The sequence below is a fragment of the Harpia harpyja genome, chromosome 17 (assembly GCF_026419915.1).
Source record: "Harpia harpyja isolate bHarHar1 chromosome 17, bHarHar1 primary haplotype, whole genome shotgun sequence".
Taxonomy (NCBI): domain Eukaryota; kingdom Metazoa; phylum Chordata; class Aves; order Accipitriformes; family Accipitridae; genus Harpia; species Harpia harpyja.
The window spans coordinates 26230254-26254235 of NC_068956.1; the positions used below are offsets into that span (position 1 = coordinate 26230254).

General features: G+C 40.3%; 1 long non-coding RNA gene across 3 annotated transcripts; it reads right to left on the minus strand.

Moving 5' to 3' along the window:
• Positions 1 to 1921: 1921 nt before the first annotated feature.
• Positions 1922 to 23941, minus strand: LOC128153273 (uncharacterized). 3 transcript variants are annotated; one of them, XR_008238917.1, is made up of 3 exons: positions 23594 to 23941; positions 17253 to 17396; positions 1922 to 2543 (listed from the first exon to the last, which is right to left on the minus strand). It is a non-coding gene; the product is annotated as an uncharacterized LOC128153273 (long non-coding RNA). The 3 variants fall into 3 exon arrangements; XR_008238918.1 differs by lacking the exon at positions 23594 to 23941 and adding an exon at positions 21022 to 23581; XR_008238916.1 differs by lacking the exon at positions 23594 to 23941 and having other exon boundaries at positions 17253 to 23581.
• Between the last annotated feature and the right edge of the window lie 41 nt (positions 23942 to 23982).

The following is a 23982-nucleotide window of genomic DNA, read 5'->3' on the forward strand; positions in this document are numbered from 1 at the left end:
AAGACTGCATAACCCAGAGATAAATACGCAAAAGTGAAGCATGAGGTTGCTTTGTTTTCCTCATAGCAAATCACTAGCCCAGTCACCAAATCTCAAGTGTCATCCATGGATAAGGTAGAACATTAACAAAAACTGAAACCTAACCCATGGTCTGACAAGATTTCTCTGTAAAAACTCTATCATCCTAATCAAGTCTAATGTACAAGATAAAGAGATGAGCTTGTGATTCCCAACACCACTGCTCTGGCACTGGAGTCTACCTTGGTAGCTTACAAACACAACAGGCCACTACAGTCTGACTGGGAAGAAGATTAAAGGGGCAAGCCGAGAGCAGTATTTTCTATTATAAAAGTTTTTGCTACCTATTTTTGAGACCAAGGATCATAAGCATCGCCCCTGAAAATCATCTGGGAGAAAATGGGGAGACTTGAGGAGTGCCTCCTCTTGTTTTCTGACAGAAAAACATAGGTAGGAGAAAAAAACACCTTTGATTTCTATTTCTTTATTTACACTATTAGCAGACTATAGCAACACACTGCACACCCCCAACACCTACTGCACTGAGGAACTCCAGAGGAACTCATTTCTTGGGCTGGGAACGCTGAAGAGAAAACAAAAGCTAGGGTAAACTCTCCCGAAATAGTCCCTGAGACCCGAAAGCAAACCGGGTACACCCATGGCGTTTACTACCCAGGCTTCTTCCTTCCCTTCCTCCCTAGAGGTGGCCAGCCTTCTCCTACCGGCTGACGTTCTGTATTTCACCGAGCTGAATATTCGCATTCACGTGCTAGACAGGGAAACACTTACAACCAGTTCTAAAAGCACTCATTTCTTTCTCAGTCCTTGTTAAAAATACTTCAAGCCATAGCTATAATAAGCTACATTAAAAGAATACTACTTCATTGCAAAGTTTAAATACTTAATAGCCTTAATATTTGGCTTCATCCACTTTGCTGAATTTTTCCACAGGACCACGGCTTCCCTGTGTGTGCAGGACACACGCTGCTCAGGAAATGAATCAGGGTTGTGTATCGAATTAGATTATTTATAGGTCGGTATATGTGTTTGCTCTAGAAGTTGTGCAGAGAACCAGACAGACAACTACAGGAAGAGAGTGATGGGCATGTGGTTAAGGCAGTTGAACGCCACACAGGAACACTCAGTTCTGCCTTCGCCATGGGCTTCTGCGAAGGAGGAGCGAGTCAGACCAAGCACCTTGGCAGGTGGCCACCAACCTTGTCTTCCTCTTTTTCTGGAAGTCCAAACCGAAACACCTTGGGCCTTTTACGTAGAAATGCAAAGCAGCTGATTATAATGGAAGCTTTGGCTTTTGAGGGAGAAATGGAGCTGGAGGCACAAGGTTAAAAGGCAGGAGAAGCCAATTAATAACATCGACTTAGCTACTGACTGAACGAGTGGCTCGTTTTTCTCCTTGGTCAAACAGGACAGCGGTGCTTTTCTGTTGTTCTGGGAATACGCAAAAATTCATCAAATACTGCGAAGCTCTTAGATATCATCATCATAAGCCTACAAAGAAAAAAAAAATTAAGCTATTTCCAATTCTCCATATGCAGACAAAGTTTTGGATCTTTTAATCCGTTAATTATCCTATACTGCTACATACACGCTTTAAAAAGTCTATACAATATAAATACTAACATGCGTAGAGATGGAGCATAACCATTTTCCCCCTCAAACTCTATTTTTAATGTGATTTTGCAAAGTCCTTTCCAGCTTTTACCAGGGTTATTTAGTACTCGGTGAAACTGCAACATGGTCATATGGAATAGGACAGGGAAGAGCACTCAGTGTAAACAAAAGATATTCTCTGGTTCACGAAAATAAAAAAATCCTCACTCTCAGCTGTACAGCATGTCATGTAACCACAGCCACAGAAATAGAAAAGCAACAGGAGAGCTAGTAAAAGTTAATGCCTTTTCCTACTTATTTTATTGGTCTACATCACAGAGTATCATCATATTGAAAGATTTCAGTAATAGCAGGCTACTAAGAAAATAGCAGATTGCAAAATAAAATGAAATAGATGTACTTTGTGTCCAACAAATAAAAACCAAATCTACCAACATTTTAAAAATGACCTGAATAGAGTTCCAACAGTTACTCTAACTTCAAAATCTGAGTTAAGAGAAATACCACAACGACTGAAAACACAGGTGATGATCCCCTCCATTTTAGGTAGGAAGCCATTGAATGTAAAAATACAGCACAATAATCACGGCAATCATGAGGTTTTGGCACATGACACAACAGAAATATTTTAATGATGTCTGACAACATCCCAAGCACGCGGTATCTGAATGCTACTAAAGTAGATGTGCGTGAGACTCAAAGACAATACCGTTATGTAGGATAATTTTCATGAATTAGAAGCAAATAGACAGGGGAATAAAATAGAAATTTAGGTCAGGCCTACAATCAGATCTTCAGGGTAGAAACTTGCAGTCATCCAGAGTCCCATCAACTCAGCCAGGCCCCATGGCTATCGAGGTCCATTTGAACAAATCCAGTAGCAGGATTAGGGTCTAAAGATGTAAACAGAAAAAGGATGAAATCAGGTAACACAGGGCACAGCAAAGAGACACCAAACTAGTCCCAGAAAAATAATCTGAGTGTCTAGACCATGACAAGGTTTACATTTTTACCACAAAACACTGCAGCTACAGGAAAGGCTATGGTGATATCTTACATCAAGAGGTTTATACAGCATTAATTGATCACAGCATATTCCCCTTCAGGCAAACACGAGTACCTGCAGTGCATTTGCTCACCTCCTGCGTGCTGCTGCTTTTTCATATTTATATATAATTTGTTTTATTATTTTAAATAAAAGAGAGTGGTCTAAAATCAATAAAGGTGATATTTTTATCTTCATCAGCTCTTCATTTCTAGACATGTAGATTTTTAGCCTCTTAGTAACATGGTAGCAAAACCTAAAATAAGATAATTTTACCATATTTTAAAACGCTGTAAAACCGACGGAAAGTAATGTCATTTCTATAAAAACATTCACTGTTATGCCTATCTGAAGGCTGTGAGAAGTTCTAGCTTGGCAGCGTGTTAGATGAAGCCACTTTTTATGCCGATGTTTCTCCCTAACGTACTAATAAAAGCTCACAGTAGCATACACCTAGTATCACACACAATTGCCAATGAGAAAACGTACTGTCTCAAAAAAATGTCTACTTTGTACGGAGGTTTGCCTACCGAAATGCAGGCTTTAATACAACAGGAATGTGCGACAGCAGCGGTGAAGACACTACAGGGATATCGGGTTTATGGCGGAACAAGCACACAGAGCCACAGGCTACACCATGGAGTATCGTGTCACCCGAAGTTGGGCAGCAGCACTCCACCCCAGAAAGGGGTCCGTGCCTTCTGCTGCACCTCGCACCTTCCTTTTCCATCAGTGCCCCTTGCAACTTCACCAGTACTACCACTTCGAGACAGCCAGACCAAAGGCAGCGTGAGGTTGTCCGGGAGTATGATACAGTTCTTCCCTTTACTGTAGTAGTTATGCCTTCAGAGATCAGCATGTAACCAGACAAACTAATATAAACACACTGTCAAATAAAGTAATTTAAAAAAAATTGTTCGGGAGAATCAACTCTCTCTGATTACTTTTACTTCTCTTACTTGATGGCTTAAGACACAGCAAGATCCTTTATAAGAAATAATAAGTTTAAAAATTATTCCAAGATAAGTGAGGACACGAACATCTGAAATTCATTGAAAGAGATGTTGATTTGTCTATAACACCGATGGAGAGGTAAGGACTCAAATTGTTATTATTTCTAGGCAGAAAAAAAATACCGTATACAGTTTTCTATTCACTATGCACGTGGACATTTAGACGCCCTTTTCGCCAAGATGTGACACGGACTTTAATTAGACTACTTATATACGAGGAGACTCATAGATACGCAAGACAGACGTGATTTCCGAAATCTGTGGGTGAAGGTAATGGTTTTGTCTTCTTAGTGTTGGTGTTAGCTCAGGATAGATATAAAAATCTTTATTTCCATTTCAATGTTGAATTCCCACTCGCGTACCACACGCACGTCAGAAACTGGTACCTCTTAAAGAACCCGTAACACCACGCTTAGTATCCTAATTTGGTTAATTTTATCTCAAGAGAGTTACAGACTAAAGCCCGTCTGTCGCTCAGAAAGCGCACCCCAGCAGTGCCCGGCCTCGCTGCCTGCAGGCGGGGGTCCCAGCCGGCAGCGGAGGGGTGCCCGACCTCCCGCCGCGTCTCTCCCCACCGGCTGCCAGCATCCAGCCGCCGCCATCCCGCAGACGTACTCCGCTTCTTGCCCGCAGATGCCGTGAAGCGCGTTTGCTCACGAATTCACAAATTTTTAGCAAGCAAAAGGTCATTTACTGCCTCACCTGGCCATCGCTGCTCTTTCTCTGAATAACCCGAAACTACTGAAGGGCTATAAATACAAAATTCCTTTCCAAAGAGTTACATTTCTGAAGAAAGGCAATCTTAAAATTCCTCTTCCCTGAGCATAGTACGTACCTTAATATTTTAATCTGGACACCTAACTGCTAGACACCTAAAACAATCTTTCTTCTTCCTCTTGGAAAAATGCATTAACGGTTTATATTTCCACACCTGGTGGAAATGTATCTACTGTAAAAATGACAAGAAAGAAAATAAAAAGCTGTTTGGGTTTTTTTTTAGTTCAGGTTATGCCTCCCTGATACTAAAGTTGCCTCATCTCTGGTTTAAGTGAGAAAAGCCTAGAAACAATTCTAATTCACACCGGTTTGCTACCATACCCATAAAACTATACGCCAGTGGAAAATTCGCCAAGAGCAGATGTTATTTCCTCTGCCCTTTCTCCAGTCCCCCTTCTCAACCTGTGAGTTCTGGGACATGCTGAAGATGGAAGGAAAGGATGACTGCGGCTGGTATGGGACCTGGCTATAAAAGCCTCAAGCAAACTGAAAGCTTCCTCCTCCTGGGGAGAATTCTTACATCATCAGGCAGGATCAGAATAAGGAATTGAACCAATTAATTACATTACTGAAGTACTACGGAGTATAGTTATTAGAAGACTTGGGTCCATAATTTAATTGTAAAAAATTGTAAAAAAAGTTACTGTACCCGGTGTTCATTATTATTATAAACCAAATAAAAAGATCAGTGACTTCCCAGCAAACACAAAACACACCTTTTCATGCGAGCCAGCCCACTGCGACATTACAAATCAAACTCAACGATTAATGTCCAGTCCTTGGTGGCAGGTGGGGAAATATTCTAAGCAATACTACATGGCAGGCAATCATAGGAGTGAGGAACTCCAAATAATAAACAATACAATTATATTTGAGGACAGATCTTGAAGGTTTTCATATGAATTACTTAATTGCTGGTGACACACACAAAGCCACACAGCTACACCATCACCATGCCTATTGCTCAGACACACAACTCTAGCATCACCTCAGATCCTGAATTTACTTCAAATCCCAAGGTTCATATTCATAATTTGCAGATACTTTCAGTGCAACGTTTCCAAGATGGTATTCTTCTTAATTCTTCCAATCAGCTGAAGCATTCAATCAGGTTATCATCACCATCGCCGCGTTTTGATTCAGCAACATTTTTCTCTCTGCTTTTGAGAAATGCAGCCTAATCTCACTCGCATTCATTCAGAAAACTGCTGCAGAGACCCTTTTCCTAGTCGATCGCTTGGAGAACACATCACTGTCTCCACAGCTCTCCCTGACTTCTCCTGTAATATCTGTTACTTGTCTTCACTTTCAAGGTCCTTCCTCGCTTATCACCACCGTACCTATTGTTCCTTAATCATCCCAGGAAGCCAGCTGTGGTTTGCTCACAGTTGAAGCTAGGCCAATTTTCATGAAACATAGAGCTGAAAAGACCGTTAGATCATACTGTCGGATTTGTTTATTATTTTGTGTTTGGCTAAAACATTTTCAAAACCTCCCACATCTTACTGAAAAACAAAAATTAAAAAAATTTGGAGATGCTTCTTGAATCTCTTCCCTTCCTATCTCCCACCTGTCATTCAGTGTCAGGAGTCCAGCTTCCAGCTCCTCTCCCACCCACATGTTATATTTTCAAACAAACCTCTTCCACCTTTTCCTGTTTTATACCTTACACTTTAGGGAAACTCCCTTAAATATTTGAAAACATACTTCATTCCTGTTCTTCAAAGCTTTCTCTGAAATGCAGTTTACTAAGATGCCCCTATGAGCAAAATGTGCAATAAGAAGGTATATACACACCACCTATTTTTAAGTATCTAAAGTAGGCAAGTGTAGGATGTAGAAGAGAGATCCTCCTATACAGTAAATGGAGAGAGGCTCCTGTTGAGAGCGGTTTTGATGACAGAACTCCTAAAATATTCCAAACTGTCCTCCGAAGGAGTCTCTGGATAAGCTGTGGAAATGGCCGAGGGAGATAAGTCTTTTGATTTAGGTACACAAGTTGGATGCATGAAGTATGAATGTTCCCCCTCAACTCCTAATATTTCCCTTCTCATCTGTGTATAATTTCTCTTTTCAACTGTATTATAGTTACACTGCAAACATTTAGGATTGCAGATAATCTTTTCAGCCCATGTTTGTGTGGTGCATAGCACCACAGGAACTTCAATGCCCAAATAACACTATTTTACAATAATACAAAAACAGTCTTACAATGCTATACAGTATTTTATTAAACAGTACCTGATCATGTAATTATCATAGAATTATGCATGCATGCCAGGTAGAAGGTGCACAGCTATGCATCAAGTTTAACTTTGTTATTTTCTAAATTCCTTAATCCTATAACAAAGAGTGGGAATGTGTTCATGGCTGGCACCAGTTGGTTTTCTCCCCGGTGTGAATGATGGGCAAATCCTCAAGACAATTCAACACAGTGAAAGAGAAGGGAATAAGAGCGATGGGAAGGTATATGTGGATCTAGGATGCATACAGAATTTTTGGCAGGGGAAGCAGGATGGGGGAAACAAACCATGGAAACCCTTGTCATGTGTGTGACAGATGTCATAAGCTATTTTCTGAACCAATCAATGAGAAAATGGTAAAATGTAGGACTGGTAAGATAAAAGGAAGAAATATGAGGAGCCCCTTCGTATAGGTGAAAAGTTCATGCCCCACAACGCACGCTCCTCCCTGTTAAACTTACCCTATTAAAAAGGAGATTTCAGTAACATGAAGAAGGTCCCTAAAGCCCCAAATAAGGAAGTAAAACCCCTAGATGTATCTTACATGCTAAGAAAATCTCTGAGTCTCCAAAAACATGCTTATTGCTGGGGAAAAAGATAATAAAACATTATGAAGAAACAATGAACTTCAAGAATTTACCTGAATCAAATAGGAGTCTCACACAAATTTGGAAATCTAATCCTAGTACAAACGATAAGCAAAAGTCATGTCAGGCATTATGTACAAAACAGAAAGAACAACTACTACTGATGATGATCTAGTTCTTGCTCCAGATCTATTCATCCAGGTAACAGAAAAGAAGTTCTTTCAAAGCCTGACGTAAGAGAAGAATTCCTCCTGAAGCAAACAAAAAAACCCCCTAAGACACAGACAGTCATAGATCAAAACCTGATGAGAATAAATAATGCAAAATAGTGGATTAAATGATCGATTTCATTATAATAAATTTAATTAATGGCAAAGAGTTAACTGCAAAGTGTCTCAAAAGAATGGATTTGGTCCTGTGTTATGGTACAGCTGTTAATCATCCAGAAACTGGGGTGAGTACCATGGCATAAAATCTGCAGTTATTTAGGTTACTCGGAATCATGCAGAACTGTTAATCTAACCAAACTGAGTAAGCAGACCCCAAAAATGCCAAATCAATTTTAAATGATGATAGATAACAAACACATACTAAAATAAACGCAAGAGAATACAGTCTGTGTTTTATGAGGTTTCAAATTAGAGGCGCAACTGTAGGGAACTTAGAGTGATAAAACTCAATGTGTTAGGCAAGGGGAAGGTAACAGTTACCTACAAAACCTCCAGATAAGTTGATGTTACCCACTGACATTTATTCTCCCACAGATTTAACTCACTCACACTCTAATGCTCACTTAATCACAAGCACCAAGACTTATCTGTCCAAATGGTCTGGCCAGGATAACTTATGTGCAAAACAGAGGACAAGAGCCATCAGCTGTCAAGTCCTCGCTCCGTTTCAGGAGTTGTTCTTAATTAGCAATAAAAAACTATTTTTCTGAGCAGATCCATTAGGATATCCTTCAGGAATCATCAGCTATGACAAGACAGTCCTTTGCCTCCGGATCTTGCTTACCTCACCTTCCATAAATCTTGGGCCATATTGCTGCCCATCGTCTGTTTTTCCTTGTTTGGAATACAGGTCCGAAATGTCTGCCTGCAGTCTCTTCTCGTGTTTGGCTAACAGGAAAAAGAACGGTGTATGTGATATACTACAACCTTGCTGCCATCCGCCTGCTGTTAGGATGCAAGGTCTTCCGCTGCAAGTCATCCGTGCTGTGGCACACAGATACTGCTGGGAATGGTGTCCTGGAAACGGTGTCCTTCGTTATCAGTACAGGCCATTTCTTTAACCCTTTGTTTCGCTCTTTCACCTTACGCTTACATATACATTTCCATCCATCCTGCATTTATACCAATCTTAATACTTCTGTTACAACTCTGCATAGTTTTACGCTAGTTAAGCGGATCTGATGCAGATCTCTGCAGAAAGGACACATTCCATACTTCTACCTCCTCCTTCCTTTGCCATGTGCTCCTCTCTTCTCCTTGCAACAACAGCAGCAGCCATCACTGCTCAGGGAGCAAACCAAGAGGCAAAATCAACCCTTTATTGGTAAAACTAGGATTGTTTTTTTAAACGGTGTAGTTCCGTGCACTGGATCACTGGGGCATATGAACACCAGCGTCAGGTGCAAGGGAGGTGGTAGGACTGCCTCTCTTTAATGGAAGTCATCCAGTAGATCTGTTATGTCGTAATGGGAAAGAACACCAGATGCTTTGGCCTCAGGAAGGAACCAGGGCACCACTTCAGCAATTTAGTGACAATCTCTGCTCAATACGCCACTACAATCAAAATAAAAATAATAAAACAGGCTGTTGAAACAATGGAAGAGAATTAGAAGAAAGCCAGTGTAATAGGATTATAAAAATCACTGATGTGACCTTACCAGAAAAAAAACCCACAAGGTACAGGTCACCCCTTCTCCAAAAGGATACCAAAGAACTGGAAAGGGTTCAAATCTGAACAATGAAAACCACTGAAAATAACCTATGAAGAGAAATTAGGAAGTTTAAAATCAAGAGTATTATGAGTGGACATACAAAATAATAATCGCTCTAGAGAGGCCAGATCAGACATTTCTATTCTTGCTATCTTAAAACACAACAAAAAAAATATGGAGAAACGTCCAAAGTGTGGAAAACTCAAGACTTATCAAAAGAAATGTTTTTCACATCGTATGTAATTTATTCATATTGATTATCAAGGAAATTCAGTTATTAATGTAAATACAGTGTCCCTATCAACAATAGTATAGATCAAACCAGTTACTACATAAAGAAATCAGGAAGAAACTTATTTGGAGTTAACATCAGCTGAAGCACTGGGATATATTTACTAGTGAAACAGGAAATTGTGTGATGGTTTAAGACAGTATGATAACTCCTATGTAAACATATGAATTAAAAAAAAGGAATAGCAATTTGATTTCATTATTGAACCTCTATTCACAATCTCACAGTAACTTTTCCCATGGTTTGCATTAAATGCTATTAATAGCTCATTAACAACAGTATAGTCATAGAAGATTTTGAAACAACTAAAGCTTGGACACATTAAGCTCTTATGTAACCAATAAAGGCAAATACATGAAAAATGAAAATCAGCATGATTATAAACTCATTTTCTCCATCACCGCAGGCTCTACATAAAATGTATTTTTTCTGATTTCCAGTCACAGCCAGTTTCTTAGAAGTTTGTCTATTTTTCAAAGACCTGAAATTGAACATTTTTCCCCTTACCGATTTTTTTAAGTGGTTTTAACAAGGATTCTCATCATAGATCTTGCTAAAAAGCACCCAAAAAGTGACTACTTACTGATCACCCACAAACAAGGGAGCTAGAAATAGCTTAAGCACTGATTTCTTAGTATGCCATCACTATACTGCTTGGTTAGATCATCCTGCTTTAGTTTCAAATGCATATTGTCACAGCACATACTAGAAAACACATTACACCATTGTATTAGTCATTACAAAGACAGAGAAAATTATAATTCTTTCTCAAAGAGCAAAGAGTCTTAATTTTATGAAGATAGGCAAGGAAAAAAAAAATAAAAGATAGCATAATGTTGGGGCTTCATGTATTTGGTCCGAGTTCCTTCCACTGTGTCTGGGAAGGTAAAGAGAATATAATATTGTCTGGGAGTGGGGGATAGTGGGGGAACAGGAAGGAGAGGCTGCCAGTATTCCCAGCGCAAGGATGGGGCTTCACGGTTTAGTCAGTGGCTGGGTCAGGTAAACGTGGCAGAAATAAATGGCTGAAGCATCACGCAGTACAATAGAGGGTACAAATGAAGACTCAAAAGGTCAATAATACAGACAGCACAAAGAACCAGAAAGATCGCCTGGGAACTCTTTCTTGGATAGCGAGAATGCAGCTGGTACCAGAACGAGGGAAACTGGGAAATTTAAAGAGCTACATAAACTTTGTGCAGTGACACTTGAATGTAGGCACGGGTACTGGTTCTGTTAGAGAAGGGAATTTCAGTGGATGTACAGCTGTGGGTCTGAGAAGACCTTACTGTCTGCAACGACAGAAAAGCTGACTGGCATAAAAGCAAGTCAACAGGTTGCAGAAAGGCAGTATACAATTTCTGAACCCAAAAGGCAACATACCTTTCATCTATGTTCTGAAAGCAGAAGACCATTCACCACCAGGCAATCGGAACATAAAATTTATTCCCCTTGTTTAACTTACTGTGTTTTGCAGATGACACAGGCTGTGAATTTGTCAGTAAAAGAACTGTCACTTGCTAGATACACCTTTTAGTTGTATAGCTTTTGCCTGTGATCTTTTTTATAACACACCCCATTGACAAATATTGATCACTTTATAAAAGGGACGTTTTGCTTTCCTAAAGCTATTATATGCTTGAAAATATGTACTGAATATACATAACTTGAAATATACTTTGCTGTACATTTACCTGCAAAGTTGCCCCACGCGCTTTTTTCCTTTTAAGTAGAGGGTGGGCAATTGCAATAAACTAAACTCATGGGGGAGAAGGTGTAAACTAACTTCATCTAGATGCGATGGACTTTCTCGTTAAAGACATTTCTTTGCTCATTCCAATAGTATGAAAGCTATTTATTTGGTAATAAAAGTTTTTGGACTGAAACAGGCATTTCTGAACTTCTTGTTGATGATTAATGTACAGTTTAGGAGAGCCATTACTTTGTGGCAAGCGCTATAGAAGCCAAGTGTCAGATAATGTATCAGCTTCTGCCCTACTTTAATTCTCATTTAATGATCAGAACCTTTTTATTCTTAACGTCTTGCTTTAAATATTAAACTGCCAGAAGTTCAGCAGGATACGCAGCGGTTGCCGTAAGAGGAGAACACCTGTCTTGCAGCGTGAATATCACGCAGGCGTTAAACGGAAGGTATTTTAGTATTAGCCAAAGCGTATTTTCGAAGATGACCGTTTTCCACAATCCGCTGTATATCCATCAAAGGGAGACCTAAGTTTGTGCTATATATGCACAAAAGAAAAGCGACACAAAGCAATAAAATTACTTCAACTCGCGTGGCAAACTTCCGGATTGTACTTATCGTGTGGTCTCGTACGTCGTGCAGATCATTTTCCTGAAATGAACAAAACGTTTCTTGCTATTGTTAAATGCTTTCACCCGTAATTATTCACGCCTCTTTCCCCAAGGCAGGCAAAAGCTCCAGGCAGGAGCACTGTCTCCGCTCCAGCGCACGGCCCAGAATCACCCACGACGGCACGCTCCCCGCACCACACAACCCCACGGCGCGGCCCCATGAGCAGCCACGGGACGGTCACGCAAGGACACCCAGACGCAAGCCTGCGCCCGGGCGGGCAGGAGGGCGGCGGCAGAGGGAAGCGAGGAGACGGAGGAGCCCGCGGAGGACTCGCACTCGTCGCGGCCGCGAAGGTCGCGCCGGCCCCGCAGGGAGGCGGGAGGGAGAGGGCGGCCATGGGCGGGGCCCCGGGGGCGGGCAGAGCGCGGCGCGCGGCGCTGCCGGCAGCCAATGGGGGAGCGGGGCGCGCCGCCCGCCCCGCGGGCAGCAGCTGGCGCGGCGGGCGAAGGTCCGCGCGCTGCCGCCGCCGCCCCGCCAGCTGCGGCCGCGGCTCCCCCGCGGGCGGGCGGGAAAAGGGAAGGAGCCGCCCGGGGTCCTAATGCCGCCCGGCCCGGCCCAGCCCTGCAGGCGGCCGCCGGCCGGAGTCACCGGGGCCGTGCCCCGGCTCGCCCTGGCGGAGAGAGGTTTTTTGTCTGATGGCGCTGCCAGCTGGCCCGCGGCAACGCTGGACTCGGCTGTCGATCCCGGGGAGAAGAACCGAAGGCCGGTCGAACGTCCTCGACGTGAAACAACCCCCCCCCCCCCCCCCCCCCCGAAAGCGCTGGGTGACCGGCGGAGCTGTGCGCAGCCACGGCTGACACCGCCACCCGGGGAGAAGAGGACTAAAGGATTCACCGGGAAAGGGACGAGGTCAGCGCCTTCAGCACCTGACATCAAACCTGCCCGTGCTCCTACGAAACCCGCATTAGATCCTCAAAACTCAGCCCCTACGCTTAACCATCGAGCTGCACATCTTCGTCGCGCATCTTCGTCGCGCAGCGCAGGAAAGGAAAAACCACTCCGGAACAGGCGGGAAAGCGAGAGCAGGACTAAAACTGTACATGCTGTACGCCAGTAAGATTCCAGGATCTCTCCCGGCAAACGAAGGAAGGATCTTGACAAGCCAAAGACTCAGAACAGAGAAAACGGCAGGAAGAAGAGTCTGGTGAGGCAGCTCTTACACCTGTAGACGTGGAATTACACCAGCATGCCCCCTTTCTGGCTTGCTGTTGCTGCTTGGGTTCGTTAAAAGCGAACGCAGCTGTACAGAAGGCAGAGATACAGCCCTCTGCATCTACACCCCGTTCTCCCAAACACATCAGCCCGGCCAGAGCGGTCATTTCGGGCATATTTTTGCTTTGCTACCTCCTGCCTCTCCTTGCCTACGCTTCAACACCACTTGACGATGAAACAGTACTATTGTTATATCTTTATACCTTGTATACTCTTTTAGTGAGGGTCACAATCCTTAAGCGGCCCGAGATGACTTGGTCTGGGGTGCGAGAATTAGAAACAGGATTGAAATGACTACTTTTATTGCCTTCCAGTGTTGCCTATGGAAATTGTGATCAATTTTGTTAATAGATGCACATAGTTTTCATTAACGTGTCTACAGTCTTGCAGCCCAAACCAGACAAGGGATGGACAGACAAGCTCTACATCAGTGGAAGTAGAGTTAGGTGAGCATCGACAACCTCCTCCTGCAAATGAAGAGCAACAGAGACAGAAAAACTCACGCACACAATGTACAGCCATGAGTGGTGTTAAGTGAAAAATTTATGGGAAGACCACTCTTTAATATAAATGCATCTGTTCGCTCTGGCATAAACTCCTCCACTACATGTTATGGACGGTAGAACAGGACCGCTATTTAAAAGCCAAAAGTACCTGACTCATGATATGTTGTATCTATTCTATCACAGCAATCTGTCTTACTCCTGCCAAAACTACAGGTCTCTCATCCAGAGAACAAAAATTCTGGAGCCATATACGTATTTTCAATATACAAATCAGTGCAGGCTTAGAGTTAATACTACTATATAGCACATCAAAAAAACCCAGACATCCTAAAGATTCAAAGCAGTACCTGAAAAATTTTACTTCACATACTTTTCAAAACCCTCCCTCTCATCTTGCTGCTGTGAGTGCACATCTGTCTCCGTATTACAGATACTAAAGAAAAGTAGGGCTGGAACCCTGGGCCAGTTTTAGACCTGCTTCTTGCAGCATTCCAGTATGAAGCTTCTGTAATGTAAGTGATAATTTGTGTGACGTGTCGTCAATAGGTAAATCTGTTTTGTCTTTCACAGTTTTATTAAACAAGGAAAAATTAAATTGGTAAGAAAGCCAAAATTCAAGGAGAGCTAAGATAACCAGAGGCCAACTGGTTCACTCTAATTAGTGTTTTCACAATATGGAAAGTACTAGATCTGTGCTATCAACTTCCCAAATAAAAGCATTTCTGAATCTGTTTAAATCATTAAAAAAACCTACACAGGTGGCAATGCAAAGCAGATACTTCTATAGTCTCTCATCAAATAGTCCAGAAATGAATATACTGAAACTGTGCCACTTTGTAAAAAAAAAAAAAAAAAAAAAATTAAAAAAAAATAAAAATCACTGTTTCTCAGTTCCAACTTATGCTCACAAGACAGATGTAGCCTACAAACTCAGCAAACCAACATTGTGAAAAAGAGCAATCAGACATGGTAAAACACAGCTTTTTGAAAGAAAGTACATTGAGTAACTAATTGATAGTACACATGTCCAATGTGCACAAAACTTCTCAAGGATTCAAATGGGCACGAGCTTCTTCCACATTTTTATATGTAATGGCATCAAGTTTCACTGTGGGCTGCAATATTGAGGGCATGCCTTTAGGCTGGCATGTTCATTTAACTTATGAGTCATTCAGTGTGGAAACAACGTAACAGAAACATCCACAAACTAATGAATTGTGAAAGAACGATAACATTTTCCCCCTCAGGCTTCCACCTACTAAAGCGTCACAAATAAAGTTAATATCACAAAAATTATTTAGCAAAAAGAGGAATTAAACATTAAATGACAGTCAACTCTTTTACAAGTCAATCACTTGTTTTAACTGTTTTTATTTGAAACAATACCAGTCAGTACAGTCACCTTAGAAAAGATCAACAGAAAAAGACACTCCAGCCCTGATTTTTATAACTACTGCAACTACAGACAAGATACCTCTATGACATGGAAACTGCGAACTGGGTTTTTCTTGATTGATATTGTCCTTCAGAATTTGAGGGGTTTTAAAACTAAGAGGAGCTCACCCCTCCCTTTTTTTTTTTTTTCCCCTAAAAGTTGGTTTAAAATAGAAACAGGTCAAATAAATAACCAAACACTTGCAATGCAATGAACCGGAGTGAAAGATTAGCCCGGGAAAAATAATGTTATGAGCAGCCTAACTTCCTCCTCCCAAGTTACTATGATAGCCTACAGAGTTACAGCAGCTTAAAGAACTACTTATAAATATATCTAAGCAGATATCTAAGCTTATATTCATATATCTAGCACACATACTTGTCCAGTGCAGCTAGAGGAACCTAGTATGCCCTTACATTACAGTTCCTGATTTGTGTTCTGTATTTTGGCACTGGAATGAGTGCATAGCACTTTGAGGGCCAGATTTTATCTCCCACCCACCTAGAAAGTAAAAATGAAAAGCCGAGTGTTGCAGAAAGGGATATTAAATAGAAGTCACTATTAGTCACTTCCATACCAATCTAATTTCAAACGAGGAGACTGCTTACATTAATCTCTTCAGGTCTAACTTGTGCAGTTACATCAGGCCTTTGGCGTCTGGCCACAGACCTCTCGGGAATTCATCTACCAGGCAGTCTCCATACTTCCTCTCCCAGTATGTTAGTGAGGATACTCCGTTCTAGTTAATGCTGCCTTAGGTACCTGTTAAGTTACGGTGCCTGTCTATACTGTGCAACCGAGTACCGTGCAACTGGATTCTGTCAGCGAGTAGGCTGGTACTCCTCCTCCCCCCAAGATACACTACGGTTTTGCCGCTCTCATCGGGTGCCCATAGGAGGTATCTGTGTTAGCACAACGATGCGCCTGAGCTCCTCATCCTTGCCTCTCAACGGGGCTAAGGCCTCTGACGGGCGCGAAGTGGACCGAACGCTGTTACCAGACACTAACCACCACCCCTCTGACCAACATTGTCCATCCGATTAACGCCTAATCTGCTTGTGAATCAGCTCCTGAGCCACCACGGCTTTCAGCATGGCAGGAAAAAATTAAGAGTTCTTGAGGTGTGTCAAAACCCTAATTTCACTGGAAGTAGCATGCTGCTGGAACAGCTACCTCAGCTGTGAAACCAGCTCATCAGAATAACACTAGTCTCTGTCCTGCTCTTTACTACATAGTGTATACATACCCAGGACCTCAAAATACACTTAAGAAGCAGCTTTAAGAACTGCCAGCTGTTACCACAACAGTTCCATTGCAATACCAACCATCAGTGGCATTCAAAGAGCAAGAAGAAAAACAGAGGCACAAATTCTTTGTGAATTTCAAGAAATCAGTATATACATGGATAAAAACATAATCGGGTTTGGTGAAAACAAGAATTTTTGCTTAAGAAATTGTTGGCCTAAGCTATTTCAAAGACTAAATTAAAAGGAACCACTTCTACTGTACTGTGGTTACAGTAAAACTTCCACTGGTGTTTCTACTTGCATTTTCTAATTGTGTACATTATTTAAACAGTGTGAAACTTCCAACAAACTAGTACCAGTATAGTAACTTAGCATGCTGCCGTTATACTTCTTTTTTTTAACCTATACAAGGATTAAAAGTTTCCAGCTATGATTAATTTGTCAGTAATTACATAAGTGTTCCGTATCTCCTGCAAAGTTGGATGCAATGCCTGTTAAAACAGTTACATGTGTAGTGGTGAAATATGCCACCAGAGGTTAGTTATAACATACTCTGAGTATACACTGAGTGCAAAAAAAGCTGTTTTTTAAAATGACCGTCCAAAAATATTCAGTTCTAAATATTCAGAGAAACAGGGTCACAAACAGTGAGCCACAAATGGCTGCTAACTACTTCTCTAAAGCAACTTACTTTTCTAAAAAGATACTTTAACTGTTTTTATATGCAAGAAGTCACTGCTAAGTAAACTAAAGTTGTTGTACACTGTTTCAGAATTTTAAATACTGCACGATATAGAGCACTCCTCCTACTTTTCACATTTTAGAATAAATTTTCATTAAACAATCAGACAAATCTTCAGAGAGAGATACAAACACATTTTACTGAGAACTATCATGTACTGTTTAATAAATTACATGCAAATTCTTACCAGAACGCCACTGCTTTTGAACATGCTATATCCATTGTTATCCTTAAGATATCCATTCACATCCGTCATTAGTAACCTGCTCGCTTTGTACTCAAGCTTTGGAACGGATTTCTGACAAGCGACCCGCACCTACCAAAATGGTTTCTAGAAAGCAAATTTAAAAGCTGTAAAACATTGAAAACAAACCAACAATTTGCAAACAACTGCAAGTGCAATGCAAACAAGAGTCAATATAAAATTAGTTCTGAAATGTTCATCATATTATGCTGGACTGTAATATAACCACGGTTACAACATTATACTTTTAAATCACTAGTTCATCTATGGAAAAACTGCAAGAGCAAAGTTCCTCTTGCCGTCTTAAGTCTCATATACCTCATCTCATTAAGGGTAGTCATTTGCCTAGAAGTGATTTCTTATAAAAAAAGCTGGATAAAGGAATATTATTCGTAATCATATTTAAGGTCTTCTAAGGACTAATGAAGATTGAAGTGCCATTATGCTGGACAGTGCATAAACACAGAACAGTAGAAGGTGCCCAATCATATAAAAAACAACACTCTAAACAGATAAGACATCGTGGGGGAAAAGTTCACACACAGCACAAACAGCGTGATTGTAGTAAATGTAACAGTAGTTCTATTTTGGGGTGGCTTTTGCTTGCAAAGAAAATGGAAGGAGATACAGAGCAAGGAGGGCAGATTGGGGGGAAGCACATGAACTAAGCAGAATTGAAGCAGAAGTAAAGAGGTAGAATAGACAGAAAGAGGGTGGAACAAACAGTCAATGAGCATAGGACAGAGAACAGCTAATTAAAGGTAGTGAATGTTCTCTGAATGTTCAAAGGTCCTGGGCTTTTGGCTGTTTCTGTTCCTGCTAGTTAAGTCTCTGACTAGGTCCTTTTTTTACTGCTCCCCGGCTTAGAGCAGAAGGGTTGTACCGTTTTTTCAGTCTTTTGCCCATCACAATCCCCTCCCCACCTTTTAACATGGGATCAGGAGCTCTCCCTCGCCTGTAGCTTTAAAACAGAAATTATCTGAATCTGCTCAACATTATTTTTATAGAACAAGCACATGCAGATCATCCTTATTTGCAAGTGATCCAAGTTCTGATATTCTGACTTCAACTTTCTTAATTCTTTCTTAGGTAACAGATCATTTACACAGCAGAAAAGCGAGGCAAGACACTGATCTATAAAACAGTTTGATCAGAGTACATAAAACATTGTGTTCCGTACTGAACAACAGAGAGTTAAGCTAGGATTTGGGGTGGGGACAGCTGCTCTATAGGCTCTGGTGCACACAGCCAGATGGAAATATTCTAACCGTTCACAGTAAACTGTAGTTGTTCTAGTATTAACTGAAAATATTAGGCTTATCTCAGAAAGGAAGATGCATTTTTATTGTCACACCAGTCATCATTTATATTCTCTAGCATAGATGGAGATAAGTCTGTGTAAAGGGCAAGTTTGCCCACAAAGGCAAATCAAACCTATGAAACTGAAGTGGTGTAACTTTTTATGGGGCTCTATGGATAAGAGCAAATAAACTAGAATGAAGTCACCTTCTTCTGGTATAAGGTCTCCAATACAAATAGTTTATACAGGCATAGCAACCGCAATATAATTAAAAACAACTTCTGGAATTGGGCCAGCCCTCCAAGGTTGTTTCCTTCTATGCGGAAATAAGCTACCAATATATACAGTTTTATACTGATACAGCTCTGTTCACACTATGGGAAAAGATGGCTGATACTTTAATTACGCCAGTACAGATAAAATAGCAAAACGTCTGATAGAGAACTTAGGGTCTCACATATAGTCCATTTACCTATTGCAAGATAGCTGCAATATTCCTAGCACAGGCAAGGCTTTAGAGTACTAATTTTTAACTTAAAAAATAATTCCTCCCGTGTAATTCCCAGAACATCGTCAACCTTTGAAATGTTAATGGAATTACTAGAGACAAACCAGACTTTGAATTTCTGCCAGATTCTGTCAGGAGTTCAGCTGACAAGAGTTTTCTGTGTGCCACTCAGGTGTCACTATTCATAATACTTTTTCTTTTAAAAATAACTTTTTTTTCAGCAACAATGCTGTGATAATTTTGAATCTGAGTAAAAACACTGGTAAAAACAAAGTGTGTGTTTTGGCTTGAAAAATACACAGAAAAGCAATTACTCCTCCTCAGCCAGACTACAGCTTTGGAAATTATCTCTGACTTGCCAATGACAATAACAGGCAAGTAGTTATCCAGCAAAATCCCTTTAGTTCAGCTGCACAATAGTATTTCCACCACTATCTATACTTTATTTCGTTGTTTCAAACAGCATCTGCAAATTCAGGCTGCGCTGGTAAAAAATCCAACCTTTTTACTTCTAAAGGAACGAACTTTATTTACTTCCCCAAGTATTCCTTAAAGGAGAAAAGAGCTAAAAAAAAATAAAATGTTTTAACCAGTATGTTCCCCTTAGGACACTATGAATGGTATCTCCCAGACAACTGTTGAGACACCAGAATCACCTGATAAAACAAGAATGCATTTTCCTCCTTACTTATGTCTTGGTTTACAATAGCTTCCAAACCAGACTCAAGATAAATGCATATATGCATGTTTTTGTCTCCCTATCTCCCTCTCCCCTGAAAATAAGACCCCTGCTCCCAGACATCTTCAGATAAAGTGAAATATCTACAATAGTAGCTTGCTTATCAAAGGTGAACTGTATGTGCTTCATTAAGAATAAGAACTGTATTGACCATAACCTAGCTAGCACATAGAAAGTACTGACAGGTATATCAGTTATTTTATATTAAAAAAAAAAAAAAAGGTAAAATATTTATTTTTTTATAACTTAAACTTGTTCTAATCTTAGGGATGGATCTGTGTTGCAAACTGAGGTACTTAAAAGTTGGGGTTTTTGTTTGCTAATTGGTCAACCTCAGTAAGAACAAAAAAATTGAAACTAAAAATCAACGAATCAATCCTTGTAATAGTATCACCCTGTCATAAATAAATGGGAAGGGCATACTTATACAGAAAATCTTGTTAAACAAACATGACATCTCTATATAGAGAGATTATCTCATTACAAATAGTTAACAGAGCACTTTAAGGGTCTGCCAGTAAATGTAGTCTATTACATATAGGAATTGTAATTTCTCAATGCTATGAAATTCTGTAACAAAGTAACTTCATCTAAAATATTTGTTACTTACAAAAAGCATCTTGAAGGATGCAATGCTGTAATTTATTACTTTTAAATCAACTTCACTGCTTATTTTGACACATGCAGAATTTTTTAACAATAGGATATTTTTTTCAATAGACTTGGGGGGGGGGGGGGGAGGAATTGAAGAAAATAGTTCTTTTTCCTAGAGATTCCAAAGCTTTTTTCCCCAGATCCCTCAGACAAGATTCTCTTTCCAATCCTCCAAGGTCCTCCTTTCTTTATTACTAAGGTGAGATTAATCTTGGATATATGTATTCTGCTAAATAAAACATCGCTAGGAAATTTACTCCACATAGCACTTGCCTCTGGCCCCACGTTGTGCCCCTAAGAGGTATAAGATTCTATTCATTACCCTTTGTTGTGTGAAGGATAGTCAGATAAACGAGGTTGGAGGGCAGGAACATATACAACTGATGTCTCCAGGATTAAATGATCCAGTAGGAAGTTAGTCCACAGCAAGTTGCAATGAAAGACACTGTCTTTAAAAGCGGAGGAGAGAAAAAGCAATAGCAGAAACAGGTCAGACTCTAAACACCCTCACCTGCTGTTTAGAAGCAGAAGGCTGTGCCAAGACAGACGTTGCTTAAAGAATCATGATCATCTTCATTGATGAGCTAGATAATAAATCAATTCCGGAAGCAGTCATGAAAACAACTGGTAGAACTTAGCAAACAGATAAGTCTCCAACCATGGTCTTTAATTAAACCAAAGCAGAGGGCACTTCATCCATCTACAAACTGAAATACTTTGCCCCTTAATTTAAGAGTGTCTTCAACTGAACCACTGTCCTTTTGAAGTATCTGGAGTCCCAAAGCTAGGTCTCTAAACGACTGCTGTATTCACAGTGCAGCAGAAAATGAAATTCAAGTCACTGACTATCCCTCTCTGATGTACTCATTGCAGTCCTCGTTTGATAGCAAGTACAGTATTTGTATCCTGTAAGATGGTATTCCATAACATACACAATTACCCATTCCACATTAGGATAATGAAGTTAATCTTCAAGGCACTACACAGGCTTCATCACCTCTTCTTGGTGAGCATGTGAGGAATAAGACATTTTCTCTTGGAAAACCCTGAAATTCCCATAGCCGTATCGCAGATAAGGCAGAAGAGTCTTCTCCTTCAAAAACATAACCAACCAACTCAATATGACAACATTAAAATGGTGGAATCCAAGAAGAGAGTATTTAAGCTGGATGTTGATGATCAGGACAACAAATTTCTGGGCCTGGTCTCAAAAGAATGTCATGATGCTGAGAACCGAAACCAGCAAAGTGTGTGTGGGTGGTATCCAGTCCTGCTATCATTGTTAAGCCCTAAGGTAAGCTATACATCAGCTCTCACAGCCAACAAGCCCTCTCCCAGACACTCTTGGATCACAAGCCCCAAGAGCAAGGTAAGATATGTCTCTCTGAGACAGGGGAGAGGAAGCTAATTGTGTTCCAAAGAGGAATGGAACAAAGATACTCCATAATATTAAAACACCAATGTGTTATGCACAAAAAGAGGTATGTGCACAGCTTACATATTGCTCAGATACCATGCTTCTAATTTACAGTGTTAATGGCACATACTTACCTACAGCGATATGAACTTTCTCTTAAAATACACCACTTCTCTAAGATTGAATGTTCTGTCTGCTATGTGAATTTTTTAAATTATTGAGAACTCTTAGTAACTGTTGCTCAGATTTTATATAACTTTACAAATTCAAGAGGTGCAGAAATTTGCCCCCAATTGTTCAGTATACCTGTGACAAGAATTACAGGGATTACTGAATTGTCTAGGGCAAAAAAAACCCCAGACCTGTATTTTTCATCAGGCCTGAAGAAACATGCAACTTGCTACAAGCATGTGATATTTCTTCCACTTAAATTAGAGAGCTACTATGAAAACACTTGCATTTTAATAGTTTTGTTTAACCAATTGCTTGGCAGGAATAGTTGCTTACATTCTTAAACCAGATGATCTACTTCAGATGCACCTGTTTCTCTCACAGTCTATATTGCCTACAGAACTGAACATAGAAAACCCTAAATATCTTATTGATGTTAATGGTTCACTGAAGTTAAATATTTTTAAAAGGTAATACATAAATTTTTTTGATTTGTTGTCATCTTTTCCTCTTAAAACACTCTCCATTTTTATTCTTGATCTTAATCTCAAAATACTGATCTTTTACAGTATCTGTTTTTGAAGAAGGCAAGGAAGTAAGTATAATTGAAATTGGGTAAGTCTTAAAAAGAAAAAAAATCCCCAAAGCTTTAATGTTTTCTCTCCGAAACACTATAATGCAGAAGAAAAACTTTTTGTTTTTTTAAACAGGAAGATTTCTTGCTCTTTTTCTACAAATTACAGAACTGTTTTCCACCTTTTCCTCCTCCTCCCCCCACAAAACAGAAAGAGGACCCTGGGTGATAAACTAGGGAAGATTCCTGGAGATGGCCATAACAGTTCCTGCTCCCACTGCACACCCTGTTCCTTTCCAAGTTTCCTGCCTCGACTACTGAGGCAGCAGTACCTGCTGCACCACTGTACTTTCCAAGAGCAGAAATAAAGTAAAGCAGCACCAGTTCCAGGTGACTTTAAGGTGCTAGGTTACAAACTGCATTGAGCTGTTGCAACACAAACAACTGAGCTACCCTTTCCCTGGAGAAAGTGGGGCCCAGCTGGAGCAGGAAACAAACCATGATTTGAACAGAGCCCCTAACACTTATTCCAGTATAGAAGCTGTTACTTCTAAATTATGCATGCATTACCAAGACATCTCTGTCTTTGCAAAATGGAAGTTGCAGTAGCTGAACTAGCTATACGCTCATAGCTACATGTTGGAAAACAAGATAAAAATGTGGCTGGGAATAGAACTAGACATTCATGTTGTGTGCCGGTAAAGAAGTCCTCTTTAGAAACAGGACTGCTGAAAGGTTAGCTAACTATATAATGCTCAAAACTGTAACTAACAAATCCTCTCACAAATATAGGCATATCTGTTTAAAATGTAAATGTTAAGTGGAAAATATTTATAGTTTAAGTTGCACCCTTTGCTACTTAATTATCATAATTCAAAAAAGAAGAAACCTTTAAGTTCCTCCTCCAAAGAAGTTATTTACCTGAACTGTAGCTTGGGAGTCCCCAGTAGTCAGTCTGTTCTGAGATTCTCATCCCACTGAATGTCAAAGACCTAGTATTTCAAGGATGGGATTTCAAAATCACTTAGTGATGACTTAACTTTGTCTCACTAAAGATAAACCAACCTTTATTCCCACTCAGGTCAGCTCATTGATTTCAGGGAAAACACATTTAGAAAGCAGAGCTGAATACTTTCAGAAATTCCACCCATGAGATAAAAAGGAAAAAAACAACAAACAGAAACTGATATAAACCACTTGAGACTTCTTGATGCATGATAAATCAAGTATTTTTGTGTATTTGTGTGCGTTACAAGTCATTGAAATTACTTTTAACTGCTCGCTGAAATAATATAATCTCAAGTACCTTA